The sequence below is a fragment of the Aquarana catesbeiana genome, linkage group LG04, assembly GCF_042186555.1.
Source record: "Aquarana catesbeiana isolate 2022-GZ linkage group LG04, ASM4218655v1, whole genome shotgun sequence".
Lineage (NCBI taxonomy): Eukaryota > Metazoa > Chordata > Amphibia > Anura > Ranidae > Aquarana > Aquarana catesbeiana.
The window spans coordinates 222,242,856-222,258,621 of NC_133327.1; positions in this window are offsets into that span (position 1 = coordinate 222,242,856).

Below are 15,766 nucleotides of genomic sequence, written 5' to 3' on the forward strand. Positions count from 1 at the left end.
CTGAGGGATTAACACACACCTGGCCATGAAACAGCTGAGCAGCCAATTGTCCCATTACTTTTGGTCCCTTAAAAAGTGGGAGGCACATATACAAACTGTTGTAATTCCTACACCTTTCACCTGATTTGGATGTAAATACCCTCGAATTAAAGCTGAAAGTCTGCAGTTAAAGCACATCTTGTTCATTTCATTTCAAATCCATTGTGGTGGTGTATAGAGCCAAAAAGATTAGAATTGTGTTGATGTCCCAATATTTATGGACCTGACTGTATACCCAAAACTTTTTATGGAGACAAGTTAAAACCATTTTCAGTTTATTTTTTCCGGTCTGTGTTGCATTAAATTGCTTAAATGCTTCCTTACAGTATGTTACTGTTCCATAAATTATTTTTTATCCACTTGCAGTGTGCTTTTAAGCTGCTAAGGAATGTGACTACTCCATGAAGAGTCAATACCTTAACATAGTTCCTAACTTGCACTTCATAGCCCTCTCCTTATCTGGGAGTGTCTAATTACTGCCTGCTGGCCTAGCTCATCTACCCCTCACCTCTCAACATAACCTATCATGTAGCATCTGGGGAAAAGGTGAACAGAAAAATGAATCTGTGTACAGTTTTGTGGAAACTGACAAAAATTTTAATATTTAGCACCATTTACCCTTGAATCATATAGTAGAAGCATAGTGTAACCAGGATGGGATTTTTTTAAGTTCAAATAACTTGTTTCACAAACCATTGTTAAAAATAAAATAGCTTTTATTTACAAAATACGGATAAAAGACATAAATACATAGGTTTAACTATAGGTTGGCATGTAACATGGAGATGTTTTCATCATGCTTGCAGTTCAACATGTTTCACCATCTTTGGCTTCTTCAGGAAAGCGTGATATTAGTACTGATGAAACAACAAAAGACATATCATCACAGTATTCAAATCAACACAATAGCAATATAGAACAAAAATAAATAAATCAATTTTGAACACTATTTAAGCAAGGCTGTACCTACCAAGCAAATACAGAGCACCCAATCCCCAAATGTGTTTTTTAGAAACACTTTTTACATTTATGGTTTTCTCCAAAACACATTTGGGGATTGGGTGCTCCGTATTTTCTTGGTAGGTACAGCCTTGCCTAAATGATGTTCAAAATATATTTATTTATTTTTTGTTGTATATTAATATGGTATTGGTTTGAATACTGTGATGATATGTATTTTGTTGTTCATCAGTACTATTATCACGCTTTCCTGAAGAAGCCAAAGATGGCGAAACATGTTGAACTACAAGAGTGATGGAAACGTTTTCATGTTACATACCAACATATGGTTAAACCTATGTATTTATGTCTTTTAACCGTATTTTCTAAATAAAAGCTATTTTATTTTTAACAGTGAATTGTGAAATGAGTTAATTGCACCTAATAAAAAATCCCATTCTGGTTACACTATCCTTCTACTATAAAAAAACTAAAGAATGTCACTTGAGTAACAGTTCTGAGTCTGCTGGGGTTACCGACATCAGCAGAATTTTGGGGGCTTTTGAATATCTATTAAAACAGAACTATACACTACAAAACAGCTTTGCTTCAGTAGTTAGACGCCCACAAGTTTCCTTGCCGGCACTGGCATCTTCTCCCTGACATCTTCTGGGTGCCGGTCTTAGGCTGCCTTGATTGGCTGGTGTGGGATGACATCACTCCTGTGCTTGCGCAGGAGCGCAGTCATCCTAGCACACAGGCAATGTGCCAGAATGTAAACCAGGCGCATGAGCAGCTCAGTGTATATTCTACAGAAGACTTTGTGCAGGCAGTTAGATTTATTTTATTGCAGAAGACACACTGCATGTCTCTTCTGCAATAAAGAGCCTGCCTGCTCATAGTTTTTTTAATATTAGACTTCAGTCCTGCTTTAAGTTAGGCTTTTACAGGTAAATAACAAGCCTTAAACATGTTAAATGTACACAAAATTTTATAGGGAGATTGTTGTTGAAATGAACAATGACAGGGTCAGCTCCTTGGGCTGGATTCACATTTAAGCATTCTGTTGTGGTGTGTAAACAAGCATTACAGCACATAGTACCTTATATTAAATGCAGTTCTTTCAACACACAACAGATGAAAAAGCACACATGACCCTTTTAAAGCTGTATGTGCGTTGTGGTTGTGTGCTGTTTTGCGGTGCCATTCATATTGAATCACAACGCACCAATGCAAGTACAGGTGCGTTGCCATGAATTGTAGTAACAACCACTATGGACAAGTGTTTTGTAAAGACATGCATTCCCCAGTACCGGAAAACCACTGGGTGCAGCAGAAAAATCCAAGATCAAATCTCTACAATGTGTATCAAATGATACAATCTTTGCACCCTTCTGCCCTATTTATTGCTTTCTGCAGAAGTTTTAAAAAAAACAAACCTACATTGCATTTTTAATAACTTTATAAAAACCTATTTTTATTACAGATGTCTTCTGCCATTGCAGCTTAGGTTCCCATAAACTCTGTGGCAAAGCATGAATAATCGATACGTTGAGGATGGACATATTTGCCCTGTCAAGTAAAAACATGGGAATTTCTCCTAGGAAGTAGCAATGCATGTGAACCCAAACCAGCAAAGCTTGATCTGAGCAAAGCTCTGGTTGTTTTCATTGTATACATCTGGGTTTGAACAGAAGAAAATGTTCTGGCAAATGAGATGGGCACTTCCTGGATATTAATACATTAGGAATGCTGAACTAATCAGAGTAGCTAACAAGCTGACCAACGCTACCATCAGCTGTCCTCATGCTAGAGCATCGTTCACATGTATTGGTGTGAATTCAATTTACAGGCTACTCCCCAGCAAGGCTGACAGCCTCTGCTAACATTGTTGGACGAGGCAATTACATGGATGCATTGTGGATTTTTTTCTGTGAGAACATTCCTGTGCAGCAGCTGTATGAAATTCAGTTGAATAACACACTTGAGAGGTTCGGGAGAGGTTTTTTTGCGAAAAATCCAAAACAATATTCAAGAATTTGAAATGAAAGTTTTTATACATATGAAATTAAAGGGCCAGTATATAAAACTTTACAATTTGTTTTCTTTTTTGATTTTTTATGACACTAAACTCTGGTTTTAAAAAATCTATTATTGTTGATTCAAAAAGTACCTTCTCCAAAATTCCTTTTTTTTTTTTGCTGCTGTGATCGGACTTCCTGTTAGAGGATGTCTTTGTTCGCTCTCTGTGGTCCCACTGTATGTAGGAACATAGCCACCCCCTGGCTCCTGAAATGTACTAGGGACTGTGTAGGAAATGTGTAGCGTGCATAGAGCAGTACACTTGACCGCAACTAATGTGCACTACTTGTTCCAAACAAATGGAAGTGAGGGAGAAATGAGATGTTTGTGAGCTCAGTGAGGGGGTAAAAAGAAGCAGAAAAACACAGTAAGAAGCAATTTAATGAAAAAAAGAAAAGAATACAGAGCTTATACACATGGTGTGTGTTTAAAGTGTTACTAAACCCTGCATTCACAATGTCTGGGCTCCCACAGTACACAGAACATGGAAATGCAATTCTTTTTAGTAAATATGAACTGCTAAATACCTTTTCTCATCAGCAGTATATTGCAGTGTTTTGACTTTTATCAGTGTCCAGCCAAGCAATTGTCAAAGCTTGTAGGTGTTTTCATTCTCCTTCCTTATGGAACTGCATGACTCTCTGCCTCTTCCCTCTGTGTAAACAGTACTGATTGGCCCTGTGCTGTTCACATGCACCCTCCCTTTTCAGGCTTACCATTATTTTGCACAGGTGATTTGATCAGTTTCCCTGCCTTAGTAATTACCACAGTTGTTTCTTCTGAGGGAAATCCTGAAAACATGACCTGTTGGTGCGCCTTGGGGACTGGAGTTGAGAAACCCTGCTCTAGCTATACACACACCAAACTGAGCATGTGCAGAGTGCCTCCAATGCTATGTTCTATCAGAAGATGGATTGGGGACAGTAAAAGAAGGAGAGGATCAGAGAAGACAGGATTAATCAGCCTTTTTACACAGTGCAGAGGAGGATGATTACCCTCTTAGGTTCCACCGTGAGTATAACAATCATGCTTTACTGCATACAGTGGGGACGGAAAGTATTCAGACCCTCTTAAATTTTTCACTCTTTGTTATATTGCAGCCATTTGCTAAAATCATTTAAGTTCATTTTTTTCCTCATTAATGTACACACAGTGCCCCATATTGACAGAAAAACACAGAATTGTTGACATTTTTGCAGATTTATTAAAAAGAAAAACTGAAATATCACATGGTCCTAAGTATTCAGACCCTTTGCTGTGACACTCATATATTTAACTCAGATGCTGTCCATTTCTTCTGATCATCCTTGAGATGGTTCTACACCTTCATTTGAGTCCAGCTGTGTTTGATTATACTGATTGGACTTGATTAGGAAAGCCACACACCTGTCTATATAAGACCTTACAGCTCACAGTGCATGTCAGAGCAAATGAGAATCATGAGGTCAAAAGGAACTGCCTGAAGAGCTCAGAGACAGAATTGTGGCAAGGCACAGATCTGGCCAAGGTTACAAAAAAATTCTGCTGCACTTAAGGTTCCTAAGAGCACAGTGGCCTCCATAATCCTTAAATGGAAGACGTTTGGGACAACCAGAACCCTTCCTAGAGCTGGCCGTCCGGCCAAACTGAGCTTTTGGGGGAGAAGAGCCTTGGTGGGAAAGGTAAAGAAGAACCCAAAGATCACTGTGGCTGAGCTTCAGAGATGCAGTCGGGAGATGGGAGAAAGTTGTAGAAAGTCAACCATCACTGCAGCCCTCCACCAGTCGGGGCTTTATGGCAGAGTGGCCCGACGGAAGCCTCTCCTCAGTGCAAGACACATGAAAGCCCGCATGGAGTTTGCTAGAAAACACCTGAAGGACTCCAAGATGGTGAGAAATAAGATTCTCTGGTCTGATGAGATAAAGATAGAACATTTTGGCTTTAATTCTAAGCGGTATGTGTGGAGAAAACCAGTCACTGCTCATCACCTGTCCAATACAGTCCCAACAGTGAAGCATGCTGGTGGCAGCATCATGCTGTGGGGGTGTTATTCAGCTGTAGGGACAGGACGACTGGTTGCAATCGTGGGAAAGATGAATGCGGCCAAGTACGGGGATATCCTGCATGAAAACCTTCTCCAGAGTGCTCAGGACCTCAGACTGGGCCGAAGGTTTACCTTCCAACAAGACAATGACCCTAAGCACACAGCTAAAATAACGAAGGAGTGGCTTCACAACAACTCCGTGACTGTTCTTGAATGGCCCAGCCAGAGCCCTGACTTAAACCCAATTGAACATCTCTGGAGAGACCTAAAAATGGCTGTCCACCAACGTTTACCATCCAACCTGACAGAACTGGAGAGGATCTGCAAGGAGGAATGGCAGAGGATCCCCAAATCCAGGTATGAAAAACTTTCCCAAGAAGACTCATGGCTGTATGAGATCAAAAGGGTGCTTCTACTAAATACTGAGCAAAGGGTCTGAATACTTAGGACCATGTGATATTTCAGTTTTTCTTTTTTAATAAATCTGCAAAAAATGTCAACAATTCTGTGTTTTTCTGTCAATATGGGGTGCTGTGTGCACATTAATGAGGAAAAAAATGAACTTAAAAGATTTTAGCAAATGGCTGCAATATAACAAAGAGTGAAAAGTTTACGGGGGTCTGAATACTTTCCGTCCTCACTGTATACACACAGATTTTACTGTTGTGGGTTTAGTAACAATTTTGGCTTGTAAATGCTACTCTGAGGAACATCAAATTCAGCAAGCATTTACAAACCGTTTACTAATCATCAAGTGGCTTTGCTGATATATTCTAATCCCAACAACAAATCATAATGTTCTATGCTTTATTTTTTTACAATTACAGTCTTTAGATGTTTTCAGATGCAAACAAGGCCTGGGGAATGCCCAGGGAAAAACCAAAGCCTACTTACCACCAGCTTGCAGACAACCAATTAACCTGTCTAACAGTACACATTAAAAACAGGGGTTTAGTCCGCACGCATTTGCAAATGCATGCGTAAGCCACAGAGCCTTGTCAAGGCACCCTGATATCTGTGGTCCTAACACTAAAATATGAGTGTCCCCACAGTGGAGGCACATGCATTCTAATGGAAAAATGCTGTCAGGTGGACTGAAGGGCAGCTCATCCCTTCTTAAAGATACAGAAGCACACCAAACACCCAGCAAATAGCACTATGGCTGCAAAGGTGCTGGTGCGTTTCTGGACCAATAAACACACGAAGGTGATCTAAAAAAACTCGCCACCGCCTTCATTTAAAGCTGGCTATCGCAGTAAGCGGCTTTGGAGGGCTACAAACAGATGCAAACAAGGCCTGGTCACATGATGCGCAAAATCCTCTTCATCTTTACCTCTTCTGGTCAGTCCTCAATGATGCAGAGAGCAGCTCTGAAATAACAACGTCAGTGCTGTTCTCTGTATCATTACACTCTGAGTGCTGGGTGACATAGTAATACCTTCTTAGCAGGCAAGTCCATAACTGCAGAGGATGGAGGTGAATATTGCAGTAAGAGCTGCTTTATTTTCACTAGTTCTGGGCTTTTTAGAAAAAAAAAAAAAAAAAAAGCCCAGAGCTGGGCATTCCAGCTACTGGATGAGGTGGAGAGTGTGATGAAACTGGCCCATCTCTCCACCTCATCCAATCAAAGAATGCTTTGCATTCATTGAGCAAATGCAAACCAATCTCTGAAAGGCACCTGTGCTGAGCAGAAGACCTCCTATGATCACAATGCTGTAGCACAGTCTCTCGACATGGGACATGGAAGCTACTAGAGATCACAGGAGTAGCGGTGTCTACTAAAGTGATTTACAGCTTCTGGAGGAATCCCCCAGGTACAGTATATGCATCATTACATTGGTCCAAGCTGAACCAATGTAACTGTGCAAAAAATGCCATACCTGAAATTCTTCTTTAAAGTGTACCCATAGCTATCATAACTTTAGCAAACTTGCACTGAAGTTCACCAGACATTTTTAGGAGCTTACATGTATTATCAGTTCTATGGCATGGCACCCCAAGAGCCCCAAAATCCTGAGGTACTTTAATAAATATATACTGATTTCAGTTAGGAAGTTGGAGCTTGGTCTTGCTGCATATAGCTACAAGCTAATTCATGTGATGGGCAACCTTACTAGCCAATAGCAAAGCTTCAGTGGTGGGAGAAAACTTACATCTTAATTGAAGTTGAAATTTCCATATCAGAATGTCCCAGCTCCAGGTCATTCTGCAACGAAGCTGAAGATACCTGCCGGAACCTGTCTGAAGAAGGGGTCCTGCACGGCTGCACCTTGCAGTTGTTCTTTTGTGATATGATCTCTCTGCAATAAAAGCTTTGGACTGCATTTGAAGATCCATGGTGTACTGGCGAGTATGTGCATTGACCTGCCGAAACCTGACGTCACCTTCTATTTCACACCTGTGCAGCCAGTTGGTCAATGTACAATGTCTAGCATGCTTTAGTCATTGTTTTGCCACCTTTAGTTGTAGGGTATAGTTCCTTATCAGTATGTTATTAGAGTATCTAAACAAGAACTGTGGACATGGCTCCCTATTAGCCAGTCAGACATTTTTTTGCCTTGGCTGTGATTTCCCCTTGCAGATTTAAATTTAGATTGGTTATTGTAAAGGACCAGTCCACTAGACTTTTTCCTATCAGTAGGAGCATCCAAATTAAATTCATGTTATTCTGTTGACCCATCTTCTACAACTTGAAATCCCCAATTAATGAAAATCCTCAGCTGTGCAGTCTGCAGGAAGTCTGTAAAGCCTTGCTAATCTTTTATGTAAATATCTGTTTCTTTAAGCTGCGAGCTGATAACCCACTCTTTTTTAACCCTGCCCCCTCAATAGGCAATACAGACCATTCTTTATTTAACACACTTCTAGAAAAAAAATCAGTATGTGTTGAAAATCCCAAATTAGACTTTGATCCTTTGAGGGCACCAAAACACCCATTTCAGGGGTATGGTTTATTAAATAGCCCCCCAGCATCTTCTGAAAACTGGCTGTTATATTCACCTTTTCTACAACACTGTGTGTTGACAGCTATTTCTGCAAATAGCTGTCAACAAATTGGAGAGTTTGCCTAGAATGGGGATTTACTGGTCACACACAATATTCAACAAGAAAGAAACACTTTCTGGCATAGTTCAAAACTGGCATGGTTAAAGCTGACATCTGAGAATATTACATTGAACAGAGAAGCAAAATTGAATGCACTGAAAAGCTAAGAGGTATACCAACCTCTTGCCTGGGTGATGACCAAGACTGAGAAATTAGATCACTCTCTCTGAAAAGTCAACATGGTACAACACATTTCAGAAAAACAAAATGTGGGACTGGCTACACCAAGTTTGGTTTGTTTATGTATACATATGTTTAAATACAAGTCTCTGTCATATAATGCATGCATTACATCCAAATTTACAAAGGGCAACTGAGAAATCTTCACTTCACTAAACACCACCCACTGTTGAAGAGGGCAATGTGCATGGCGTTTGTAGACTAACCTTTCTCAATATTTTATTTGTACTTGGAGTTTATGATGATTGTGTATGGAAATAGTTTAAGGGAAGCATGAAAAGTGACCTGGGGGGTGCCATAGTCATGTGGTCAGTATGCCTAAAGGGGGCAAAGAATAAAGACAATAGGATGAGCCAGCAAAACAGATTTATTCGAAAGTAATCTTATGCATAATAATCAGCCAAAATGTATGAAAGCTCATGACATCTCGACCTGTGGATCCGGGACATATCTAGAGAAACATGCTGAATTCCATCTACCTAACTTCTTTATAATTTGGGCCGGGACCCCTTTGGTGAGAAGCAGCGGAAGCCGCCCCTATCCTCAAAGAATGACCAGCATAAGCTACAGGGTTTAAACCTAGGTTTGACAGTAGCGTGCAGCAATATTTTGTGAATTGTGCTGCGGAGACGGATCATTAGGGAAAGGTAACAATGGACTATTCTTAGGTTTGTCTGCTATTAGCACCATGAGCTGTTCCAAAACAGTGACCGGGCACCAAGCATTGCTGGTCATGAAAACTCTAATATCCGTACTGGCTCCTATCTGCTGCATCTTGCACGTGTCCACATGCAAACAGAAATAATCTGGGTACCTAACTAACTGGCTGCTCAAGAGAATCCGGCATCTCGTCCCAGTACGAGTGAACTCTCCCGGCCTGAGGAATCCGTAGAAAGCCAGATATATAGCCACCTTGAGGACCAGGCTGGGCAGCCGGCCGAAAGGAGACCTGGCCAGCAAATCGGGCAAGCCCTGGAAAATATGCCCCGTGATGGGGAGTCTGCTAATCGTGGAAGGAGGACTACTCTGAATCCCCCTAAGGATGCCTTGATGAGATGAAATGCAAAAATGGATGGCTTATTTGGGACCTGCAAGGACAAAAAATGCTGGACTCCTGCCAGATAAGTCTTGATAGTGCCATAAGATAGCTTGAGCTGTGAGTGGCAGTAAACAACAAAAGCAAGAATATATTGGACGTCGTGGCAATCAAAGCTAGGATACCGGGGCTGGAAAACCTGGAAGGTATTCCAGGCCGTGTTGTATGCCTTCCTGGTGTTAACCGATAATGACTTGTCAATCAAGGCTGCAACGTCGACCAAGTGGGAATCTAGTCCAATGTTAGTATCGAGAAATGCGGGAACGGTGTGGCACAGGCGTCTGCGTCTGGGACTGCCGGAAAAATAACAGGTAATTAAGATGAGACAGAGCCTCTGCTATTGTATTCTCTGCACCACTTATGAACCTCCATTGTATGTGGAAATTAAACTGAAGGGACAGCCAAATCATTCTACAAACAAAGGACATAATGAGCAAAGACCTGGATCTGCCTTTATTGACAATCTCTGCGGTAGCTTGATTATCCGTGTGAAAAAACAACTGATTTACCTGACCAGAAATTACCCCACGCCTGGGCCGCCGACACTATGGGATAAATCTCAAACAATGCTGAGGTCTCTGCGAACCTTGGAATAGCCAAGATCTCGTCTGGCCATGGCCCAGCTAGCCATCGTGTGCCAAAAATAGCAGCATAGCCTATGGTGGCTGCTGCATCAGTCACGACCTGTGGAGAAAAAAATGACTCTGCGGGGATAAACATAGCTATCCCATTCCAGTGTCGGAGGAACTCGTTCCAAATATGCAAGTCAGCTAGAGCCGCGGCATCCAACTCGACCCGGGAGTCAGGGGCTGATGGTAACCAAGCCAACAAAGAGGAAATGAACAACCCACCCTGAGGGATAATCCTCATGGCAAATTTTAACATGCCCAACAATGATTGTAACTCTACTCTGAAACAGGCTTGAGACATTGTAAAAGCATGAATACAATCTCTGATCCTCTCTATCTTATCTGTAGGCAGACTGGCCTGCATGGCCCGAGTGTCAAGCGTGATCCCCAAAAAAGTAAGTACCGTCACCGGGCCCTCCATTTTCTTAGCCGCCAATGGGACAGTAAGTGCAGAAAAAAAACTAAACCAATTTTGATAGATTGGTGGGGGCCCGATTGGACCTTTCGATGAGGAGGAAATCGTCCAAATACTGAAGGTCTTCATGATAGCATTCTATGACAGCATTCCACATGAGTGAGTATTCAGCTGAGAGCCTGCGCGAAAGTGTCAAACAGCCAGGAGCTGCTTTTGGATCCAAAGGTAAGCTTAGTAGCGAAATAGTACAGACCCCTCCACTTTATCTCATGCCACTGCAAGAGTGATGGCAGAATTGGAAGGAGTTTGAAAGCATCCGCTATATCCGCTTTGGACAGCCAAGCGCCCTCCCCCACCCTGATGATTTGCTGAATCGCCTGATCCACTCATACTTGAGTGAGAATTCTTCAGATGGCATTAAATAGTTCAAACTAAGTATTTGAGAACAATGAGAGGCGGACAAGTCATAAATTAAATGTAGTTTATTGGAAAATATCCCCCTTACCAAACCAAGTGTTGACCCTCCAACACTGGAAGGGTGGTGTAGAAAAAGGTCCTATTATTTATTATTTATTTACGGTACTTATATAGCGCTGTCAATTTACGCAGCGCTTTACATATACATTGTACATTCACATCGGTCCCTACCCTCAAGGAGCTTACAATCTAAGGTCCCTAACTCACATTCATATACTACAAACCCCTTATCCAGTTCGGACTGGAGCAGCAAATCCACCTCCTCCATGTCTGCAGCTGAAGACCTCAAATTCTGACATTCAAACGTGCTTAATGGTAATGAAATAAACTCCATGTGGAAACCCCCTGTGAAACCCTTCACCAAAAACTGACAAAAACCATGTGGAGGATGAGAGGACAAACAAACTTGCAAATACGATACATTAATATGGCTTAGTCATGTGTGCTTTCTCTGCTTGAGAGAACAAGCCGACTTCGGGTGAGCCCTGTAACAGCTGGCACACATGTGCAACAGACGGCACTGACTATAGTTGCATGTGCCGTGATTAAAGTTGTTGCAAATCTGTGACATCCCTAAGAAATGAATTAAACGACCTAGCTTGTCGAATGAAGCAGGATGAGTTGGAGCAGGGAGTAACCCAGGGAAAGCCCTGGATGTACCTAGTAGAACAGGAAGTTCCATATTGGGGCACCAGTACGTGGTATGTGAGGATGACTGGCAAGTCGCGCAAACTGGCGATCTTAGCCCTGCAAAATGCTGGCAAAACAATTCTGTGTCAATGCTGCTCCAGACTGTAACCACTTAATGTTGAGCAAATACGGCAGTGGCTTTGGCAGAAAAAGAACAATGATAATCGTAAAACGTCGCCCCCCCGAACTTCTGGCCCAACTCCACTACCGCCTAGAGGTACAGATCCAGCTCCTCCCTTCTATGGGGGCTCACCAAGCAAATAATGTCTCTGAAAGCCAGCACAAACACCGTGACAGAGAGCTTGCAGTTGAGCCTGACATCCCTGGACTTAACATTCACTGAAATGTCACCGCAGGCATATGACTTATTATCGGCCACATCATGGGCGGCAATTAACAGAGACACCAAATTGAGGTCTTTGCCATCTAATATGTTTCCCCTGATATTCCCGGGAATAAAATGTGCTGGGGTAACGGAGAGAGCACTAGCGCTATTACATAAAGCTAAAGGCCCAGGGCTTGAAACCACAGGGGTCCCAGAACCTGCTGATGTTCCTGGAATGGCAGGATCCATTGGGGCTGGATTTGGATGGACTTCCAAGACCTCAATCCTGGCCCGCAACTCCTGAAAGGAGATCGACAGAGAGTTCAGAGTGGAATGAATGGGAAAGGGACGTATCGACAGTTCGAAGGGTGACCTGCTCAGCATTGGAGCCTGAGGCGCTGGGAAACAACAACCTGAAAAGTCCTGCCTTGTGAGCTGAAGCTGGGTATAGTTAAAGGGATATAGGGGTGGAGGCGTGGGGGCAGTTGCTGCTACTGCCTGTTCACGCATGCACCCCCAAAGTTGAGGGATGGGACTATCACGGAACTTAATAATAACTTACAATTGGAAAGAACATAAAAATTATATAGATTTTAATGATTGCAATACAAAATTACATAAATAGTATATACATACAATGATAAAATCAGGAATATATACCACAATGAATACAGCAAATAACGGGTAAAACCCCGCAGAGTTTCTGTAGAGGGGGGTATACGGGATTTTGTCTCGACCTGTTTCGCGGTCAAAGGCGCTTCTTCAGGAGCAACAGGTCTATAAGGCAATTAAAAATCTTTAATTCATAAACAATTTAGAAGGTATGCAGCAAACATAGGTAATCACAAAAGAACATAATACAAAGGTAATAAAATTGAGGACTGGCTCACCCACTCAGGCAGGTTCAATGGGATAGCAGGACCCAACACAACTGAAGCTGGGTATGAAATACCCCTAAGCCGCAACTCTGCCATAAGTCTTGTGACATGACCTAAACGACCAAACAAAACCATCATGAGCAAACATAACACACCAACTATACCTATCTGTCCCAGAACAACCCTCTTTAACCCCTTCAACTACCCCTTTTCCTTTTTTTTTTTTTTCGGTTAAATTAAATATGAATTTATGAGCCTAAGAAAGTGTTCAACATATGAAATGTAGAGGCTGAGTAACCTGCGGTGCAACAGGCCAATTAAAAACGTCCATTCAGGCCTACAGAACCTGAAGGTGTGTTAGGTCCAATGTGATGAGTAGGGTAACAACAATAACGTATGAAATGGTCTAAACTATGCTGAATAAGGGGAGAGAAGACTTGCCACCACACAAGCCAATTAGAAACTAACATCTCAACCCGCTGTCACCTATAAACGTGATAGGTAAATACTTCAGTGGCGAAACGTGAATTAAAATGTGAAGGCAGGACATGACAAAAAAAGGTAAGCAACGAAACCAAAAAGTACTGATATCTGAGCAAGAATACATAAAGCAACCATGACTTACCTTCGACCTTGATTTCCTCACTGCGCCTGGCTACCGATGCCAACCCTGAAATACAACGCATGAGTGGTACTGGAAACGCATCAGTTCCCCTGAAGCAGAGAAGGAGCAACCTGGAGCATAGCAGGCAATTTAACGTAACCCAAACCCATGAAAAACCTGAAGATGTGTCAGGCAACTGTACTGAGCGGTGAAATGTCACGATGCATGTCATAACATGAACGTATGAGAAATGGATGAGGAGACTTGCCACTGCACAAGCCAATTAGAAATGAAACATCTCAATCCATTAACACCCATTAATGAGATGAGTGACCCCACAGTGGTATCATACCGTAAGGCCTAGGAATGACCACAAACCTATGTATGAGCTTTGGTAACCAGTATAAGATGAACCAAAATAACCTACCTGAGCTGGACTGAACCAGAAGAATATGATACTTTGTGACCCTTTGTTGCTAAGCAGGAACAACAACTACAGGAAAAAGGAACAATAACATACCAAAGCTAACACTCGGAACGACACATGGACTGTATAAAAATCAGGTAGGAAATTAAACATCATTGTGATGAATCATCGCATGACTAATGGACATGTAGACACAGTGAGTGACCTCTGAGTGCCGGACAAGACGTACATAAAAGACCTGCCAACCGACCTGTGTGAGATGCCTAGGTACCCCTGGCAGGTGCCCTCCACTGGCCAACCCCACGTGACATGGTGAGACATAGCCATGCCAATAGTAGGAAGGTGGAAGCCGTGCTGCCCCAACGTCCCAAATAAGAAATGACCACCCAATGACTGTGGCAGCAAGCCCTGTGCTGATGACCTGGCAAGTATAAACACTAAAAAACAAACAGTTTTGTTTCTGTGAAAAATGTGAAAATCCAAATGATAATTAGAGATGATTAAAGGAAAGCTGCTAGCATTGATCACGTGCCATATACTCGTGTCAAAAAGATTTATACCAATATAATACTGCGACATCCAAAAAGCTTGGATAGCGCAGCATTATATTGGTATAAGTATAAACAGACGCTGCCGCACCAACCCCCCCTCATGTTGGCATGAACAATGTGAGACCTCAAAGACTCTAACGGTCATAAGCCCCAAACCAACCTCCAATTAGGCATACCATCCCGCCTAATGTCCAACCCCTGCCTAACCCTATGCAACCGTCACCAAGGGAAGCATGTGTATGACGTAACACACAACATATGCGGAACTTGTGAAGCCCAGATCGTAAATAGCTGGACACATATCACTTACTGAGCACTCTGAAACTGAACACAGATTGGCAGAATGTATACACACTCCTACCAATGTCCTAAAGGAAAAATATGACAGACGTGTGAGTAAATGACATGCGGAGCTAACACAAGACGACTGCTGAAAATGGCATCTTTAAGTATATCTAAATACATCAATGGGAGATGCGGACCAAATGAAACCGATGCCTGACACCCCTCTTGCCGGCCATCGTCAGTGCTGACAGACCCACTCCCCCTTGCCCCAACCACCACCCAAGAGAGGATTCCCAACCGCCTGGTCCTGAAAGAGAGTAAATCCTCCAGAACTGAAGCGGCCGAAACAGGACGCTGGGGCTGGGCGGGAAGGGGTAACAGATACAACAACATGTTCCATGTAAGTTTAACAAATGGTGAAACAGCATGAGGGAACCTGAGACAGAGAAAACAGCAACATGTAGTTGTGCAAAAGAACAACATGTCCTATGCGCACCGAACTCTGAACGGAGGGGAGCTATGGTTCAGGGAATGTGCACATGCTGCATGAGGGCAGTTCTGAGGCTCACCTGCTGACACACAGTGGCTGGCTCTGGTGACCCTGCTAGCACAACCCCGACCTGCATGAGGCTGACACCTGACTTCCTACCCTGCCTCCCCACCCATAGCTGCATGCAGACACTCCACCAGCCCCTAAAAGCCCCAAACCCCCCCCCCGAAAGGAATGAGGAGCGGGACCCCCTGACCCCCCATACTGTGCAAAACCGAAAGTTCAAATGGACGGCCTCTTGCCCGCCCATGGACCCCCCCATCGATACCTGTCCCTGTGTGAACAGAGCGGTGAGACACAACCCCCACTGCAGTGGAGCGCCCTCCTCGCTGCGCTGAAAACCGGAAATGGCATCAGACGGTCACCCAGAAATTACGCGTAATGTCCAGAAGCGCCATACAAGCCGGAAAGCTGACAGTAGAAAGTGGGAGGAGGGCAGGCTTAAGTACAGCCCGACTCCTCCTACAAATA